The 21,069-nt window shown below is 38.9% G+C and overlaps 1 protein-coding gene across 1 annotated transcript in view; it reads right to left on the bottom strand.

Annotated features, from left to right (window-relative positions):
* The window catches only part of LIN7A (lin-7 homolog A, crumbs cell polarity complex component), a 205,790-nt gene that overhangs the window by 47,044 nt on the left and 137,677 nt on the right, over window positions 1-21,069 (bottom strand). The gene's annotated exons all lie outside the window — the stretch shown is intronic.

Genomic DNA, 21,069 nt, shown 5'->3' with positions numbered 1-21,069 from the left:
CCCCAAATTCTCAATATTCTTTTTTTAAAACAAGATTCCTATCTTAAATCTGTAAATCCCTCACTCCTAATTGTTCTCACTTCCGCCAGGACAATGTAAGCTCCTTAAAGTCAGGGACTGTTTCCCCTCCCCTCCCATCCCCTCCCCTCTCCTCCTCTCTCCTCTCCTTTCCTCCTCCTTCCCTCCCTCCCTCCCTTCCTTCCTTCCTTCCTTCCTCCCTCCCTTCCTTCTTTCCTTCCTTCTCTCTGAATCCCCAGCACCTAGCACCCTACCCAGCACAGTGCCTGGCTAATAGTACCTACTTAATAAATGACAATTGGTGACTTTTAAAACTTATCCATTGAATTCACCTCAACTCAGAGTAACATTGGGAGGCAGGCCACTGAGTAAAAAGAAGAAACAATTTTGTGTCAGAAGACCAAGGTTTAAATCTGACCTTTGTTAACAATTGTCTGTCTGACCTTGGGAAAGTAGCTTAGCCTTCCTAGTCTTCACTTCCACTCCCCTCCCCCCACCCCAATCACTTCAGTCTTGTCCTATTCATCATGACCCCATTTGGGGTTGTCTTGGCAGAGATACTAGAGCAGCTTGCCATTTCCTTCTCCTGCTGATTTTACAGATGAGGAAACTGAGGCAAACAGGGTGAAGTGAGTTGCCCAGGGTCACAGAGTTAGTAAGTGTCTGAGGCCAGATTTGAACTTAGGGAGATGAATCTTCCTGACTCCAGGCCCTGTACTCTATACACTTCACCACCTAGCTGACCTAGTCCTCATTTTGTTCATTTGTCGAGTGAGGATATTGGAATAGATGGTCTATAAAGTCCCTCTAGATCAGATACTGTGCTGTTATGACTTGGGGGGCAGCTAGGCGATAAAGTAGATAGTGCGCTGGCCCTGGAATCAGGAAGATCTGGATTCAATTCTAGCCTGTGTGATCTTGGGCAAGTCACTTAACCTCTATTTGCCTCAGTTTCCTCTTCTGTAAAATGGGGATAATAATAGCACCTACGTCCCAGGTTCATTGTGAGGATCAAATGAGAACAAAATTACGTGTTTTACCACAGTGCCTGGCACATAGTAAGTGATAAATAAATGTTAGTGATTATTATTTATTGTTATTAGTGGTAGTTATTATTATTAAAATCTTGCTTAGAAAACTTCCTATCTGACCTTGGACTAATCATGTAACCTCCTCTGTGTCTCAGTTGTCTTATTTACAAAATGGAGCAATCAAAATAGATTACAGTTTGAGAACTAGTGTTTGAGATGCAAGGAACTTAAGTATTTAAAATACAAATGGAATGTTTCAGCTGGGGTTTGGGGTGAAGTTGGTACTATCCAGGCCGAAAGAGTTTACCAAGCACAAGATTGTAACGAGATGGTTTAAGACTCTTTAAGAGAACCAGCCAACTGGCTTTCCATCACCCTGGAGTAGTTTAGAAGTACCATCTGCAAAGACACAATTGATATGCTAATTACAAATCATCATTATTTATTCATTAAAGTAGTTCTAAGAACCTCTACAATCATCCTTTGTTAAGAGGAGGATGCCAGCACAGAAGAGGAACAAGATAGAAGCAGGCACACTTTGGGAAGAAATTAAAGGAAAAAAAAAATCGTTATAAGTAACCAAGCATTAGCAAGGTCAAGTTGGATCCAGAAGATCAAGGGTAGGGACGGGGGAATGTATGTGCATATGATTATAGATAGCCTAACCCTAAGAGGCCTAGCTATGTCTATTTAATTGAACGTCTCTTGAACCATGAAAGCGCAGAGAGTACACAGCATTAGCAGGAGACCCAGGGGGCACAGAATCTAAGACAGGCAGAAGCTTTAGTTAAAATTGGTGCCAGGAAGGAGCCCTCAGCAAAGCTAACATTTGGTTGATATTGGCTCCACCTTTCAAATCTGGAAATTACATTTATAAATGAAAGGAGGGTGACAATGCACCAACCCGATGCATGACTCTATAGTAACACAGGAAACTTCTGTTACTAAAGAAAAAAGTACTGCTCCCACCACCACCCCCAAACTATGATTCATCGGAATGGGTGGAAGTCTACATCTGAGGCTAGCAACAGTTCCAGTGGGAATAGGCTGATTACTCCAACCATGCCATACCTTGACGGCAGAATTAGGCTAGCTAGAAATATGTACTTGGAAAAAATTGATGTTTGAACCAGTCTGGGGGTGCAGGGAGAGAGGCGGCCTAGATTGAATGCTGGCAAGACTGAGGCTACACAAAAGCTTTCACAGTCACAGATTTGTGACTCATGGCTCTGAATAGTGGAGGTATAAACATCCCTACCCCACCTCCCCACACCCCCTCCCACTTCCCAGGAACTTTTTGTTTAAGCTCCATGGGGTGCAGAGCTCCTTGCAGAGATGAAGAAATGTATAAAAAATGTGTGACAGTGCCCAAATCTCTATATTTTACTCTACAGGTAATTATTTGGACTTTGGGGGAGAGGGGTGACAGGAGAAATATTACCTTGAACAGAATCTGGGTAAAAGTAGCATCTGGTAGATGGGGTTTGGCCAGCAGATATGTGTGTGTGTATGTTTGTGTGCATGTATATACATACACATACATATAGACACACACATATGTGTGTATGTGTATGTATATATGTATATGTGTACATATATGTATGTATATATGTAGATATATAGTTTTATATAGTTATATTATAGTTATATAGTTTAGTTTTATATATAGTTATATGTATATATAGTGTTACATATATAGTCATATATACTAAGTATATATATATTCTTAGCATAGTATATATGCTATATATGTGTGTATATATATGTGCACATGCATTCATATACATATATATTCTTAGTATACTATATATGCCCATACATTCATATAAATATACATATATATTCTTAGTATAGTATATATGCTATATATGTATGTATATATGTACATACATTCATATAAATATGCATATATTCATAGTATATATGCATACACATTCATATACATATTCTTAGTATAGTATATATGCTATATATGTGTGTATATATACACATACGTTCATATAAATATACATATATATACATATACACACATACATATTCTTAGTATAGTATATATACTAAGAAGACTTGGGACCTAGAGCCAGTCTCCTAGTCTCACTGACCTCATCTGTGAGATGGAGATAATAAAAGCATTTCCTTCCTAGGGTTGTTGTGAGGATTCAATCAATCACTTGGTAAACATTTATTAAGTGCCTATTATGTGAGAGGCCCAGGCTAAGTGCTAGAGATACAAAAAGAGGCAAAAATGAAATAATGCATAAAGCTGTTTGTTTTCCAGTCCTTAAAGTGGTTTGTGTTGTTGTTGTTCAGTCATGTCCAACTCTTCATGGCCCCTTTTGGGGTATTCTTGGCAAAGATACTGGAGTGGTTTGCCATTTCCTTCTCCAGCTCATTTTACAGATGAGAAAACTGAGGCAAATAAGGTTAAGTGACATACCCAGGGTCACACACCTAGGAAGTATCTGAGGCCAGATTAGAACTCAGGTCTTCTTGCTTTCAGGCCCATCACTTTATCTACTGAGGCGCCACCTAGCTGCCCAAAGGGTCTATAAACATTAGATATTATTTTGGCAAGCTTGGCCAAGAGAGGAAGCAAGAGAACTTAAGACTGGAGTCATAGGGGGAAAAGACAGCAGCCAGAAGAGAGAGTAAAGAGCTGCTGACAGGTATGGACAAATGGACATTCAGTAGCTGGAACAGTGAGTCCTATGAGGAATTCAAGTAGGATGTTGGAAAAACAGAGACTGAAGCATGTCAGCTCCAGAGGAGATGGCCAGAAGTAACATGACAGAAGTCAGCCACATGGAAAGATGTTGGGGGCGTGATAGGTTCTAAGGACCAGAAATAACTGGTTGGTAGGGTTATGGTAATAAGTAGAATAGAAGTTACCTAGTTGTCAGACTAAGGCTCTCTGAAGGCCTGCTGTATTGACTAAGGTGCCCATACTTGGAGGAGCAGAGGTGAGCTCTGTATTCTAGATGTGGTCTGACCGAGGCAGAGTTAGAGGAACTTTCTCCTCCTCATCCCTGGAATTTGGGTGGTTCTTCATGTCGGCTGGAGAATGAAGGAACTTCAGAAGCCAGATCCAATGCACTCATTACTCGTTTTACAGATGAAGAAACCTCTGAGGCCCCAGAGGTTAAATGACTTGTCCAAGGTCAAAGAGGCAGGGTTTGAACCCTGACAACTGATTTGTACTTTCAGCACCAGAACTGGTCAGTCTTCTTTCCACTGTATCAAGCTGACTCCCTTTAGCTTTGCTGCCTTGCCTGTGTGTCCTGGACCATATGACTGTCTTTCTTGTCCTCAGTTTATTCATCTTCAAAATGAAGAATGTTGTGTTGTTCAGTTGTTTCAGTCATATCTGACTCTTTGTGACCATATTTGGAATTTTCTTGGCAAAGATATGGAAGTGGTTTGCCATTTCTTTCTTCAGCTCATTTATTACAGATGAGGAAATGGAGGCAGACAGGGTTAAATGGCTTGCTCAGGGTCACACAGCCGGTAAGCATCTGAGGCCGCATTTGAACTTAGGTCCTCCTGACTCCAGGGCCAGCACCTTATCCACTGAGCCACATAACTTCTCCAAAATGAAGAATAATTTATACAATAGCAACAGCATTGTAAAAATGAAACAACAAAAAAATTTAAAAGACTTAAGAACTCAGACCAATGCAATGACCAATAACAATTCCAAAGGACCAACGGTTAAGAATAGTACCAATCTCCTGAGACAGAGGTGGACTAAATATATAGAATGAAACAAATTTTTGGACATGGACAATATGGGGATTTGTTTTGTTTGACTGCCCATATTTATTAAAGTATTTTTCTTTTTCTCCCTCCACTTCCCCCTCCCTTCTTGAGGGGGGTGCTGAAGGAGAAGAGGAGGGAAGGAAAGAAAATAAATGCTTGTTAACTGAAAAAGAAATTTAATTTTTATAATTGAAGAGGATGTGCTAAATGAACTCCGAGCTTCTTTCTAGCTCTAAATCTATGATCCACTTAGTTTCCTTCTTTTTAAAAGGATTAGATGCTTGCACTTACTGGGTAATTTATCAAATTTGTATCCTATGAATGGGTATGGATGTTGGTGTTGCTTTAATAAAAGAAAAATAACTCCAAGTCTGGCTTAATTGCAAAGATGCAACACATGAGTATTGTGGGAAAAAAGCAGTCTGAAAGCCTTAAGGAACTATCTCAGAGTGAGCTGTGAATCTTAAAAGTGCATTCTGACCTGGAAGTGGTATCAACACCTTTTCTTTTCTATCTGGGGCTGGAGCCTGGTTGGGAAGACCTTTCTTTAGATTGTTTGGAGTGGCCAGTAGCAATAGCATGTCAGGTAGCTACCAAGAAGAAGAACGTAGGCACAAGTGGAGAATGTACTAGAGGGCAATGGAAGTAGGTAATGGCCTGTTGGAGAGGCTGGCTTGAGGGCTATATGAATCCTCTTGCTCTTGTGCCTGGATGAGGGCCACAACATCACCCAATTTTTTGCTGGCCAAAGTAGACCAGTGGTCTCCAGCACCAGACCACTGGGCTGACAGGGGGAAATTGAACCAGAATTTTTGCCTTGTCAATATATAACCTCATTGAATAAGGGTAAGGTAAGGGAGATCAACATGTTTAAATCTTTTTTGAATTTATTTAATATATTTAGTTTTCAGCATTGATTTTCACAAGAGTTTGAATTACAAATTTTCTCCCCATTTCAACCCTCCCACCCTCTCCAAGATGGCGTATATTCTGGTTGCCCCGTTCCCCAGTCAGCCCTCCCTTCTGTCACCCCACTCTCCTCCCATCCCCTTTTCACTTCCTTTCTTGTAAGGCAAGATAAATTTCTATGCCCCATTGCCTGTGTATCTTATTTCCTAGTTACATGCAAAAGTATTTTTTGTTGTTGTTTTTGAACATCTGTTTTTAAAACTTTGAGTTCCAAATTCTCTCCCCTCTTCCCTCCCCACCCACCCTCCCTAAGAAGGCAAGCAATTCAACATAGGCCACATGCATATCATTATGTAAAACCCTTCCACAATACTCATGTTTTGAAAGACTAACTACATTTTGCTCCTTCCTAACCTATCCCCTTTTATTGAATTTTCTCCTTTGACCCTGTCCCTTTTTGAAAGTGTTTGTTTTTGATTACCTCCTCCCCCTATCTGCCCTACCTTCTATCATCCCCCCTTTTTTATCTTCTTCCTCCTTCTTTCCTGTGGGGTAAGATACCCAATTGAGTGTGTATGGTATTCCCTCCTCAGGTCAAATCCAATGAGAGTAAGATTCACTCATTCCCCCTCACCTGCCCCCTCTTCCCTTCCTACAGAACTGCTTTTTCTTGCCACTTTTATGCGAGATGATTTACCCCATTCTATCTCTCCCTTTCTCCCTCTCTCAATATATTCCTCTCTCATCCCTTAATTTGATTTTATTTTTTTAGATATCATCCCTTCATATTCCTGTGCCCTCTCTCTCTGTCTCTCTCTCTCTCTGTCTCTCTCTCTTTCCCTCTCTCTCTCTCTCTCTCTCTATATATATATATATATACATATATAATATATATATAACATACACACACACACATATATATAACATACATATATACATACACACACACACACACACACACACACACACACACACACACACACACATATATATATATATATATATATATATATATATATATATATATATATATATATATATATGCGTATTCCTTTCAGCTATCCTAATACTGAGGTCTCATGAATCATACACATCATCTTTCCATGTAGGAATGTAAACAAAACAGTTCAACTTTAGTAAGTCCCTTGTGATTTCTCTTTCTTCTTTACCTTTTCATGCTAACATGTTGAAATCTTAATAGATTTAGATCAGCTTATCTTAAGCTGTGGGTTGCAACCCCGTATGGGGTCATGAAAAATTTGACAACAGTAAAAGGTTTCTGAATGTGCCATGACTAAAAATCGATTAAAAATCAAATGCATAATGAATCCGAGGTGCTTCTGGCAGTGCTTGCCTGTGTTGTATTTTGTAACTTCACTGCAGCCTCGGTTGTGAACACAAAGCACACGCACTTTGCACTGTGCATACCATCACATCACGCAACACCAACGAATGCTGCTGAAATGCAAAAAAAAAAAAAAAAAGATCGCAAGTAGAAAAAGTTTAAGAAGTCCCGATTTAAAGAAGGAGGGGACCTACAATACTGTAAAGGCTTGAACTAGTGTGCTGGTAGTAGAAGTGTAAACTCTATTCAAATATTGTTTTTAATCAGGAAGTCTTCTCTGATCTTCAAAACTTGGGAATAGCATTCCCCAATCTCATCACTGATTTCTTGCTTCTACTTTCCTCATCTGCCTCTTTGATCCAACCAAGAAAACAATGCACTCGGCATTAGAGAAGCCTCTAACAGCTAAGATCTTTACTAGCCAGGCTTATGAGCTCATTTATTTTCGGTTCAGTCCCCTGCTGCACCAGATGCTCTTTCTTCCTGTATCCCTGTGCCCTCATTTAACATTTCCTCTTCTCATTGTTCTCCTCCAGTCAAAAAATCCTTATTGTTGAAAGTATGATTTTGGAAACAAGTTGTGGCAGATGAGTCTAATGAATATTTCTACTCTGTAAAATAAGATGACTATGAAGAATTTGGAGTTGCATTGGAAAAACTGATATGAACTGATGCAGGGTGAAGTAAGCAGGGCCAGAAAAATGTACATAATAACTATAATAAGGGAAATAGAAAGAAAAGAAACAGAATAATGTAAATTTTTCATGATCAAGCTTGTTGGCCCCAAAGAAGGAGATGAGAAAAATGAACATCTCCCTCTTTACAGAGGTGGGAAACTATAGTTTGAAACTATGCATACATACACTGTCAACCTAGATTGATATTTTGGTTAGAATTGTCTTTCTTGTCTTTCCCCCTTTCTTCAAGAAATCTATCACTGGTTAGGGGAAAGGAAAAGTAAATAAATTTATTTGGAAATAAAATGATATAAAAACAAAGATATCAAGAAATTTTTAAAATTATATTTTCAAATTGATTGTTGTTACATATCATACCCTGTATGGTCCTGGCCCCAGGACCGCAGAGCTACTTGGCCTTCCTTCCTTCCTTCCTTCCTCTTTATTTCTTTGCTTGGCATAAGCAGGGCAGAAAGTTCTTCTTAAGAGATCTAAAAACCCACTCATCCTCCTCACTGGAATAAACTCCATGCCTCCTACCTCTACCCATCATCTCTTTGGACTCAGAATTGTCTTAGAATGTTCTTCATGTGACGATTGTTATTGCATAAATGACATAGCATTCTTCTGACATAGCACTAGAGCTTAGCATTGGCTTATAGTTTGCTGCCGTTGGGGCCTCATAGCATAGCACAAGAAATACGAAAAGTGGATATTACCCCCTTTCTTGAAAGCAGGGGGTTTCTTAACCTTTTTTAGATTATGAACTCCTCTGGATGTCTGTGGACTCATATCCCTTCTTAGAACAAGGTTTTTCAATGCAAAAATAAAATACATAACATTACAAAGAGAGCCAGAGATTAGTTATATTATATTAATATATAATATAATATAATAATATAATATAATATATGAATTATATTTTTTATTTTTCATCCAAGTTCATCGACCCCCTGAAATATATAATAGAAAGGGGTTCGTGGACCAAAAATTAAGAAAAACTTCAGAAAGGAAGATCATTCGGGATTTTGTTGTTTTTGTTTTGAGCCCCAGAATTTAACCCTAAGCTTCCTTGGGACCCTGACCCCCATCCAAAACTTTTGAGTAGTATGTATCAGTGGTCTCATACACTCCACTTAGTTACAGTCCAGATAGATAATAGCAAGGCTGTGTAAGTGGGATGTTTAGAACTTTTTCCTTTTTACGCACAATGCCTAGCACAGTACTTGGCACATAGTCCTATTGATTGCCAATTGGCTGATTGATCCTTGCACACTCAGATTGTGTATGAAGCCTCAATCAAAAACAATCAGACCACTGGCCCGTGCCTTGGAGGTGAATATTTCATGCCCCTAAAAATGCCAGAAACAGTAGATCTCTGAAGTTATTCCATTAAACCTTAGAAGGGATATAATTTATTATTTAACCTGCTTCAGAATCCTGGAAGCCCAGGAGATTAATAAGAGCCATGAAGGATGAAAACAAATCTTAGGCAAAAACTCTCTGAGGACAGGGCTGTCAAATTTGTATCTTATGAATTGTAAAGTGACATGGACATTGGTGTTGCTATGTACTAGGAATAATAATTAAAAAAATCTTTGAAATCTGATTTAATTGCAAAGATGCAACACTACAGTTGAATTCAGACGTGGAGCTAGGTCTCCTGTCCCCAGGGGATGTGATGAGAAAAATAGCCAAAGTGACTGATAAGGCCATAAGTGTAACCACTGAGTAACAAAGAAATTGCCTGAGCCCCTGGAAGCATCCTTAGTTAGCTTACTCATGATTGTCGTATTCAAAGGCACCTGGAGTTGCTTGCCCTGGATTGGTGTACTTGTAAAGGGAGACAGCACCCTCTGTACTGCTCAGCAGAAAACATCTGTGCCCTGTTGGTCAGGAGCTATTCAGGTCAGTCTAGAGTCCTGGCAGAGCTGACTGGCTTCTGGATGGGTGGACCTCATGTGTACTGGGACATGTCCCCAAAACAGGAAATTATACCAGGTAATTAAGCTAGGTGAATATGCCATCAGCTGTCAGCTGGCTTCAGAATCCTTTGTTTTAACAAAAGCACTATAAAGTTAGGTGCCCTAGTGGATAGACTTGGAATCAGGAATATCTGAGTTCAAATACTTCCTCAGGCACTTACTGTGTTAACATGGAACAAATCATTTATGCTCTCTCTGCCTCAGTTTCCTTATCCATATAATGGAGATAATAATTGCACCTATCTCATGAGTTATTGTGCGGATCAAATGAGTTGGCCTATGTAAAGTGCTTTGGTTAACCTACATAAATGCCAGCAATGATTATTTATTGCTATTTACATTAATAAACTGCAACTAAGCTGTCCATTAGAGTGACTTGTATTTTTCTCCCTTGTGTCCACAAATAGACTGTTGTATAACAGAGAAGCTTATACTTATGAATGTGGATACATTCATTTTCAGTGGAACAATTCACAACCCATTCAGGCTTTCATGGTAGGGTGGAAAAGGTAATGGGTATCAAGTCACATGTTTGCTACTCTTCAGTCATGCCCAACTCTTCATGACCCCATTTGGGGTTTTCTTGGTAGAGACACTAAAGTGGTTTGCCATTTCCTTCTCCAGCTCACTTTACAGATGAGGAAACTGGGGCAGATGGGGTGAAGTGACTTGACCAGGGTCACCCAGCTAGGAAGCGTCTGAGGCTGGATTTGAGCTCATGAGGATGAATTTTCCTATTTCCGAGCCCAGAGCTCTATGCTCTATGGCACCATCTAGCGACCCAAAGTCAAAGGACCTGGATTGAAATCTGGGCTCTACATCTACATCACCTGTGTGATCTTGTGCAGTTCATTTAACCTGTGCCTCAGTTTCCACCTCTGTAAAATTAACGTGTTGGCCTAAATGACCATTTAAATCCATACCAGCTCCATATACATGAATTTCCTCATTTATAATATGAATGGTTTAGTGACCAATTAGTTCCCTTTCAGGTATAAAATACATTATCCCGAAGCACCTTAACTTCACAGCACCACAGGGATCTCTTGTGGATTGTAAACTGAGGGTCAGTTACTGATCTGAGTTGGTAGAAGGAGTTTTTCAGGAGGAAAAATCAGAAGGGTTAAAATAATGTTTCTCCCCGTAGATTTTTGGATGAGTCACAATTTTGATTTAATTAGGAGAGCAAGGGTTGAAATCTTCTAGGATATTATACCTTTTCAACTTTTGATTATCTACCTAGTTTCCCCATATCAATGTACAATTTTTGGTCTAGACTCATAATTTCACTGGTGTAGAAAATTCTGGTGACAAAAGCACCCCTGCCAATTAAGGCACATGCCCAATTAAAATGACATGCACATACACCATCCTTCTGATTTGAATTTGGCACTTCATCAAATTCCAAGTAGTCAATTTCCAAAACCAAATAAATAAACAAAGAAAAACCCAAAACAAAAACCCAACAACTTTCTTCTCTCATTCAGGCTTGTCTTACAATGGTGCCCTCTGGTACAGGTTAGCGGATTTGAGGGAGAGACTAGAAATCTGAACTCTTCTACTGAACACTGGCAAGTATTTGAGTATAAAGTGTTGCGATCCAGCATTGCCAAGGGAAAAATTAAAGAGCAGGCTAAGTCACATCAAAAAGGGTGAGAGAAATGATAATTCTTTTTAAAAAGTACCTTGTGATAGGTTTTTGGATGCATTTGTGAAAAAAAAAATACGGTTCCAATTACTCAGGGAATTCAGATTAAATTAGAGAGTTTTCAGCAAATTACTTAGGAATTGTGACTACAGAAACCTGGCCTGTGGGGGCTGCTAAGCCACTATTATAACCAAATATCTCCTCAATTACATTTGAGCAGTCATGACTGAGCTTTTTCTCTTCATACCATTAACTTGATGGAACCTGGGTTCTGCTTCCCTTCATTTCTTCCTAGTTGATTATTTCAGCTAGTTCTCTCATGGTGTGCTGAACTGATGGGAGTCTGGGTGTTACGTCACTAGGTTTTCAGGTTGCATGGTCTGCCTGAAAAATGGTGAGAATCATAAAATATTGCATATTTAAATTTTTGCTTTTCATCTAATAGCTCCTAGTATGAAAAACTGCAGCAGCTACTGAGCTTGATCGATGTGAGGTCCCAGAGGCAGTTACAAATCAGTCAACCTAAGAATTTTTTTTTTGAAAATGTGGTGAGATGGCCTGGTGTTCTTTACTCCTATAATTCCAAAGTCTGATAGAGAACAAAGAAAGAAATGCATTCCTTAGCTAATGGACTCCCCAGTGCCTAGCATAGTGCCTGGCATGGAGTAGGCACTTAATATATGCTAATTGATTTCTCTCTTGACTACATCAAAGCTGAATTTTAATATAAAGTATGAAAAACAAAACAAATTAGGTGTGTGTTTACATCTGATGTATGTCATTAATGGATGCCACCATCTTAGTGATCATTGGAAATGATGTGTGATTTTTAAATCATCTATTCAATGATCTCAAAAGTTTCATGGTAAATAATAAGATCCATATGTTAACACATCTCTGAGCTTAATTTATTTTTTTCAAATTTGATGTCAGCACCTTAAAATGGCATCTACTGAGCTCAGCAATAATTATGCCTTTGTTGACTCTTCTGTTCCCAAAGCTAACAGAAATTTCCTTAGCACCCTTCAGATGTGCCTGTGATACCTGATAAACAGCTACATAAAATTGAAAAGCATTGATAAACCACCAAAATTATAATTTACTTATATAGGAACCTTTTTTGAGGCTACTCTCTGTCCCTTTAACAAAGAGATTGGTCAAGGAAAAAATACTGCAAGCAGCCAGAAAGAAACAATTTGAATATTGTGGAAAAACAATCAGGATAACACAGGATCTGGCAGCTTCCACATTAAGGGAACGAAGGGCTTGGAATACGACATTCCAGAGGTCAATGGAGCTAGGATTAAAACCAAGAATCACCTACCCAGAAAAACTGAGTATCATGCTCCAAGGCAAAATATGGATTTTCAATAAAATAGAGGACTTTCAAGCTTTCTCAGTGAAAAGACCAGAGCTGAATAGAAAATTTGACTTTCCAACACAACAATCAAGAAAAGCATGAAAAGGTAAACAAGAAAGAGAAATCATAAAGGACTTACTAAAGTTGAACTGTTTTGTTTACATTCCTACATAGAAAGATGATGTGTATGATTCATGAGACCTCAATATCATAGTAGCTGAAAGGAATATGCATATATATATATATATATACACACACATATATATATGTGTGTGTGTGTGTGTGTGTATACATATATATATATATATACATATGTTAGATATATACACACAAAGGGCACAGGGTGAGTTGAATATGAAGGGATGATATCTAAAAAAATAAAATCAATTTAAGGGATAAGAGAGGAATATATTGAGAGAGGGAGAGAGGGAGAGACAGAATGGGGTAAATTATCTTGCATAAAAGTGGCAAGAAAAAATGGTTTTGTAGGAGGGGAAGAGGGGGCAGTTGAGGGGGAATGAGTAAATCTTGCTCTCATTGGATTTGACCTGAGGAGGGAATACCATACACACTCAATTGGGTATCTTACCCCACAGGAAAGAAGGAGGAAGAAGATAAAAAAGGAGGAATGATAGAAGGGAGGGCAGACGGGGGGAGGAGGTAATCAAAAACAAGCACTTTTGAAGCGGGGACAGGGTCAGGGGAGAGAATTCAGTAAAGGGGGATAGGTTAGGAAGGAGCAAAACATAGTTAATCTTTCACAACATGAGTATTGTGGAAGGGTTTTACATAATGATATGCATGTGGCCTATGTTGAATTGCTTGCCTTCTTGGGTAGGGTGGGTGGGGAGGGAAGAGGGAAGAGAATTTGGAACTCAAAGTTTTGAAAACAGACATTCAAAAACAACAACAAAAAACAAGTTTTTGCATGCAATTGGGAAATAAGATACACAGGCAATGGGTTGTAGAAATTTGTCTTGCCCTACAAGAGAAGAGGGGAAAGGCGGATGGGAGGGGAATGGGGTGACAGATGGGAGGGCTGACTGGGGAATGGGGCAACCAGAATGTGCGCCATCTTGGAGTGGGGGGAGGGTGGAAATGGGGAAAAAATTTGTAATTCAAACTTTTGTGAAAATCAATGCTGAAAACTAAATATATTAAATAAATTTAAAAAAAGGAAAAAAAAAAGAAATGTTTGATAACTCAAAAAAAAAAAAGAAATTTGAAATTGGCCACATTTGAAACTTCATGACAATGCATCTGTGGTTATAACAATCATGGGTAGTCTAGATAAGGATGCATATAGGAGCCAGTGGCATGCTTTTGTTGTTTGGGTGGTTATGCCCATGACCTCATCAGTCCCTCTGGCTGTTTCTATTTGTCTGCCAGAAAAAGGTACTGTAATAGGAACAACAGTTACTCCATGCAGCCTAGGCACTGTTGTTACTGTTGAGTCATTTTTCAGTAATGTCCAACTCTTTGTGACTCCATTTGGGGATCTCCTGGCAAGACAGAGAAGTGGTTTGCCATTGCCTTTTCCAGCTCATTTTACACACAAGGAAACTGAGGCAAACAGGATTAAGTGACTTGCCCAGGGTCACACAGCTAGTGTCTGAGGCCAGATTTGAATTTACGAAGATGAGTCTTCCTGACTTCAGGTCTGGTGCTTTATCCACTGGGCCACCTAGCTGCCCCTCCTTTATAATAGCTAGCAGTTAAAAAAAAAGTTTTGCATTGCAAAAATGCTTTATAAATATTATCTAACTTTATTCTCACAACACCCCTGGGAAGTAGGTGCTATTTTTAGACCCATTTTACAGATGAGGAAACTGGGGCAGACAAAGGTGAAATGATTTTCCTAGGATCACACAGTTAATGTCTGAGGCAGGATTTGAATTCTGATCTTCTCTGCCTCTAGGTTCAGCACTCTATCCTTTGTGCCACCTAGCTAAGATGTGACTGCAATTAAATCAGATTTATTATTATTATTTACAGTATATTATGTAATCTGAGCTGAAAGGGACCTTAGATATAATTTAGTCCAAACCCTTCAAGTCCCAAATGATGAAACTCAGTGCAGAGAGGTTTAAATTCTTTCCCATTGTAACCAAGTAGCACATAAATGACCTGCAATTTGTACCCTAGGTCCTTTGCACTACAATTTCTGTAGAATAAAAAAAATGATTAAGTTAGGAAAAGGCTGATAAATAATCTTCCTGTCATTCTACCAAGAAATACTTCTCACCTTGGTATCCTGCCCTGCAGATTGGTGAGAGTTCACCACATCTACATGGCCTTAGACCCACCACAATGCACTCATTTTCTGCCAAGCTGCTGCCTGTGTTGACCTTCAACCTCATCCTGCATTTCTTTCTCTGGGAATAGTGATCAATTTGACACTATCCCAATATCATTCCTAGAAATCGTATGTCAATTTCCCCATGACTACTTACCCTTCCCTATGACTTCTAAGACTATCATACTGCTTGGCAGCTGCCATATTCCTTTACATGTGGCTTTATCCTGTTAGAATCTCCTCTAAACATCTTGAGGGCAAAGACTCTAGTACCTTTTGTATTTATATCCCCAGCATTTAGTGCATTTCTAGGCACATTAAAAATCCTTCAATAAATTCTTTTTTATTTCATTTATTCATAATTTAAGTTTTAGAACCCAAGTATTCTAGAAAAATGATGTTAAACTATTAAAAATATAAATTACTTATAGCAAGCCCTTTTTAGGTCATTCTGTGCTCTTTATGGATCTTATTTTGAACTCAATAGACCAGGTGTTTATTCTTATTACAACAGTTTTTCATTCTTCCAACAATTCCTGGAACCACAGACTGGGAATGGTAATAGAGCACCTAGGTAGGTCAGCTATTCTGGGAGCTAAGAACTAACCAAATGATACTCTATAACCTAATCTGTTCCTGGGGCTACATTTAGAATGCAATTAAAAAATAGTTGATTATGCTGATATGTGAGCAACGACCTAGCTCTGGAAACTAAAGATGAAAATTTAGCATATGTTATCATTTTTTTACAAAACTAACTGAAAGTACATCAGGTGGAATTTTAATATAAAAGTAATTTGATTGCTTTGTCTAATTCGCAGTTTAATCAGACATGACTTTTAAATACTGCATGTAATTAGACTTCAAAGGATTCTTTCTAAGAAAAAAATTACATTATATGTGGATCCAGACAAACTCTGAATACATCTGGCTCTCTCTCTCTTTTTTATATGTTTTGTTCCAGGATAGGACCAGTGATTTCACTGGTCTCAAACTACTTTGATCACACCCTCTTATAGTTATGAAAAAAAAAGTTGTGCAAACAACTCACAGGTTTACTTATAGATAAATGCATTAAGGTACTAATAATCATGTACATTATTAGGCTTAAGTAAGCAATAGAAATGTAATAAATTGAGATAAAAATGAAATATTTAACTCTAGAAATGTAATAAATTGAGATAAAAATGAAATATTTAACCCTAGAATCAACAGGGAGCCCCTGGTGCTTATGAGTAAGGGAGTGACGGGTCAGATTGGTGCTGTGGGGAAATCACTTTGGCAACTCAATGGAGGAAGGATTCTTAGAGTAGAGAGAGACTTGAATCAAGGGAAAAATAGGATAGTATTGTAGTAGTTCAAGTGAGAGGTGATGAGAGTCTAGGGACTAGGTTGGTGGCCATGTTAATGAAGAAAAGGTGATCCATATGAGAGAAAATATAAGGATAGAAAGTATAAGATTTGGAAATTGGTGGGATATATGGAGTGAGTAAAAGTGCTTGATTGAGGATGACACTGAGGTTGATAAATGGTGACTGAAAGAAGATTGGCATGCTTAGTGGGGATATTCAGAAGAGGTGAGTTTGGGGTGAAAGCTAATGCGATGTCTTTGGGAGATTTGAGTATTAAATTTGAGACGTCAATAGGATGTACAGTTTGTAATGTCCAAAAGGCATTTAGTGATACGTGACTGGCACTCAGAGGTAATTCAGGCCTAGATAAATAGATCTGTGGCCATCTACACAAAGAAAATACTTAAACTCATGGGAGCTGATGAAGTCAACAAGTAAGAGATGGTACCAAGAGAAAAGGGTCCTAGACAGAATCTTGAGAAAAATTTGGTCAGGGTGGATTACATGGATTCAGCAAAGAATGGAGAGATGGATCAAGAGAAAACAGTTTTGAGACAATCCAGATGGGAGAGAAAGGGGGGTGAAAAGTGTTAAATGTTGCACAGTGATGGATGAAAGTTGATAAAGGACTTGACAATTTAGAGGTCATTGGTAACTCTAAGGAGAGCATTTTTAACAGAATGAGGAAGTTAAGAGAAAAGGAGACTGAGTACCTAGAAGGTAGGTCATAACTTTCAAAGAAAGAGGTAATTTCCCTCAAAGTGGGGAGATTTGGGGGAAAAAATGAAATTGCAACCCATATATGATTGCTTATCCTCTTTCCCATTGATCAATGAAGAGTGGGTTTGAGTTGGGAGAAAGGGTTACTCCCTGTTCCCCTCACCTTGATTTCAGACCCAATTGGAAATTTCTGGGGCAGACTAGGAACCTTGTAGAAGGATCTGGGGCCACCATTGGCTACTTTGATGGCTGTAAGTAGGTATGGAGGGGCATCAATTCTTCATGCTGCCCTATGACTAAAATTCCCCCAAGTGAAGGAAACCAAGTCAGGAAATTTCTGGAAAAGTAGCTTGCACGCTTTTCTGTGTCATTTTGGACCTTTCTATAAACAGGCACAAACTAAAGCAAAACCATATCTTTTCACAAAAAGAAAAAAAAAACAGACTCTTGGAGGGACTTAAGATAGTTAGCTACAAGTGTTTACCCTGAAATTCCTAAATCACATCCCAGCCATACAGATCAGTCAGCGTGTTCCTGCCCATGGTTTTCCCATGTACAGTCCCTCATTTGTAAATTTCTCTGCCTGGCCAGACTTGACAAAGTGCCATTTTGCTAACCTTAAAATCAGAGGGCATGATGAGTAGTTTTCAAATTTGCTTTGTGGATTTTAATGGAGAAGCTGCTGGGGCTCAGTGTGTGGCACAGTAAAACATCCCTAATTTGGATGAAGGCAAAGGTCAGTTAAAATTAACAAGAAATCTGTTCTGTGGAACCTTTTTAAGTAAATGCAGTTTCATTTCTACAATTGCCACCTTAAATTAGGCAAAACCAACACCAAATTTCCTTCCCTTCCCAGCATATGGCTCTATTTTTTATTTAGTTGCAAAGTGATGGCTAGGGAGGTTCAATTCTATTCAGTCCAATTCAGCAAATTTTTATGAACTGCTAGGCTATCAAAATCCAAAGGCAAAAACAATTGAGTCCCTTCCTCCTCGGTGCTGGTTCCTTGCAAGCAATTTCTCACCTACTTTAAATCTCTGGTGTTATGGGAAATTTTGATTTCCTTGTATTGATTTTTATTATTGGGAGGGAGGGGTCAGGGCAATTTTTCCTTGTTAGGAGGTTATTGAGCTGGATGAAACCTGTCCCATGGGATGTGAAAATTTACTTACGGTCTCAAACATTCTTCAGACAAGTCCAAAAAAGAATCTCAACTATCTCAGGACATATGAATCCCTTCTCCCTCAATCACTCCATTGTGAGCCTACTAAATGTAATTTAATCTGTAACCTGACTTACTTTACCTATAGAGTCTGTTTAATCAGGTTAGTTTAGGCCAGGGGTGGGGAACCTGCAGCCTTGAGGCCCCATGTGGCCCTCTAGAACCTCAAATGTGGCCCTTTGACTGAATCCAAACTTCACAGAACAAATCCCCTTAATAAAAGGATTTGTTCTGTAAAACTTGGACTCAGTCCAAAGTCCACACCAGAGGACCTAGAAGGCCACCTGTGGTCTACAGGCTACAGGTTCCCCACCCCTATTTTAGGCAATATATCAGATTATAACTCTGTTTAACTTTGTTCAATTTTTATGATGTTGAAGGAAGTATGGGATTATGAATCTTTAACTTTTATGGCCTAATAGAATATATGAGATTGCAATATGTAAAAGAATGATTTCTCTGTCTCTCTGATGTAATTCTATAAGAGACCTTGTTGGAATCCCAATCTTGGTTCAGGTTATTCTTTTTTTGTCTGTCACTTGAATCTGTGCCTAAGTATAATAAAAACCTAGGTTTTTTAACTTTTAGAACTTCTGCATTGTGGTAGAACTATTTTGGCAGCACTTAACTAGAAAAGGAGATATATGCCAGATCACTGCCAAGCATGAAGGCTTTATTTTTTTCCCCGGTCCAAACTGTCACAACTTTTCTAGAATAAAGTACTGGATTGTCACCAGAGAATATCATTAATAAAAAATAGTTCCATGAAAAATATATGTTTATGTCTTCAAAGGGAAAAAAGGGTCTGGCTCTTTAAAAGACCTCTTAGGGAATAAAAAGTAGGAAGGTCTCAGGTAAAGAAATGGCTTTGAGATGGCATATCTGGTTCAGGAAAGTCTTCTTTGACTAATAAATAAATAACCTATACGCAGAACACAGAGTTAGGGGCCTTAGAACACAGAGGAGTATTAGATTTAGCCACTGACCTCAGAGTTCCCTAGATTGTTGAAGATACTAAATTAAAAAATGGAAAAGTTAAGTAACAATAGAAGAGATGAGTAATAGTTCAATACACGACAGGGAAAGTGGCAAGACCAAATGAGATTCCTCTCCAAATGGAGAGTACAGATAAACTCTTGGGGAGTAGGGATTATTTAGTTCATTGTATTTATATCTCCAGTTACCTGGAAGAAAGCCCCGAGCCAAATTGAGGAAGGCCTGGCAATTAGGAGGGCTTTATCGATTAGAACTTTTTCTGAGGAGCAGAAATACAGTCAGTTCTACTAGAACTTTGTTTTGAAAAATGCACATTTGTTTCAGTGCAATTGACATATTACTGAACAATTTGAGCATAACATGAGGATTTGTGTTTGCTTATTAGAGATTCCCAGGGAGACAGGTGAGCATACAGAAAACTCCACCTAACTGAACCAAGCTGGAGGACAATGAGCCTCACCCATCCACGTGGGATGTGAAGACTTTTCCTTCTGATTCTGAATAACTCTCCTTCCATCACTTCCTGGTAACTCACAAGTTACAGCCCTTCCCATACCTACTAACATAGGTCTTTTTCAGGGTAAAGTGCCATATTTATTGTCTATCTTTTGATGAAGCAGGGGCTGTGGGCAGAAGAGGGCTGGTGCACATCCTCACCTCCCCTCCCTATCCCACGCCTACCTTCCTTCATGCCAGGCATCAACGCCAGCCCCAGGTTGTGGAAACCTGGGTGTAGGCAGAGCAGCAGCTGTAAGTGAGGCCACTGTCACTGCTATTTATGTATTTCTTAACCTTTTCAAATGTTTAAAACTATGCCACCAGCTTTATTCAGTTCCTTTTAAATTTTTATGTTATTGATAAAGTTTTTGAATGTTGTGCCCCCCCTCCATTTTTCCCATAAGCCCTCTGATTTTTTTATTGCAAAATTTAGCTGGTGATTTTTTAGGAATAGGAATGTTTTATTATAGCTGACTGTAGCAGTAGTAGTAGTAGTAGTAGTAGTAGTAGTCATCGTAGCAGTAACATTTACAGAACGCTTCAAGGTTTGCAAAATGATATACATATGAAATCCCATTTGATCCTCACAGCAACTACACAAGATAGGGGCTATTATTATCCCCATTTTACAGATAAGGAAAGAAAGGCAGGTGACATGATTTGCCCAGGGTCTCACAGCTAGCAAGTGTCCGAGGCAGGATTTGAACCCAGCTTCCAGACTACAAGTCAAACACCATTCACTTTGTCACTAGCTACCTGAATGAAAACTGAAACCGTTTTTGAATAGGATTATAGGATTTATAACTAGAATCTAAAGATCAGCTATTTCAATTTTCCTTGTTTTATAAATGGAGAGGGTTAGGAAGCTTACTCCCAGCACAAGGATTAAGTAAGTAGCAGAGGGAAGATTTAAACCCAAGTCCTCTGCACTCCACATGCAGTGCTCTTTCTGGCAGGTCACCTAGCCCTAGCAGCTGCATGCAGAACACGTTAGAGGGGATGGAGATTGGAGGCAGGGACATTAGGTAGCTATCATGGCAGTCCAAACAGATGCATTACAAGTCCTGGACCAGAGTATTGGCAGTATTGGAACAAAAATGAAGGGATGAATGGATGGATGGAAGAGGCATTTTGATAATGAGGAGGGGAATGACTCAGATATGATTCCAGAGTGTCAAATCTAAGGTTCCTAGGAGAATCAAGGTACTATGAACATACATAAGGAAAGGGAGTTGTCTCTAGGAGAAAGCCAAGTT

This window comes from Trichosurus vulpecula, chromosome 5 (assembly GCF_011100635.1).
Source record: "Trichosurus vulpecula isolate mTriVul1 chromosome 5, mTriVul1.pri, whole genome shotgun sequence".
NCBI classification, from domain to species: Eukaryota; Metazoa; Chordata; class Mammalia; order Diprotodontia; family Phalangeridae; genus Trichosurus; species Trichosurus vulpecula.
Note: the sequence above shows the minus strand (reverse complement) of the source record. Positions and strands in the feature narration are given on the sequence as shown.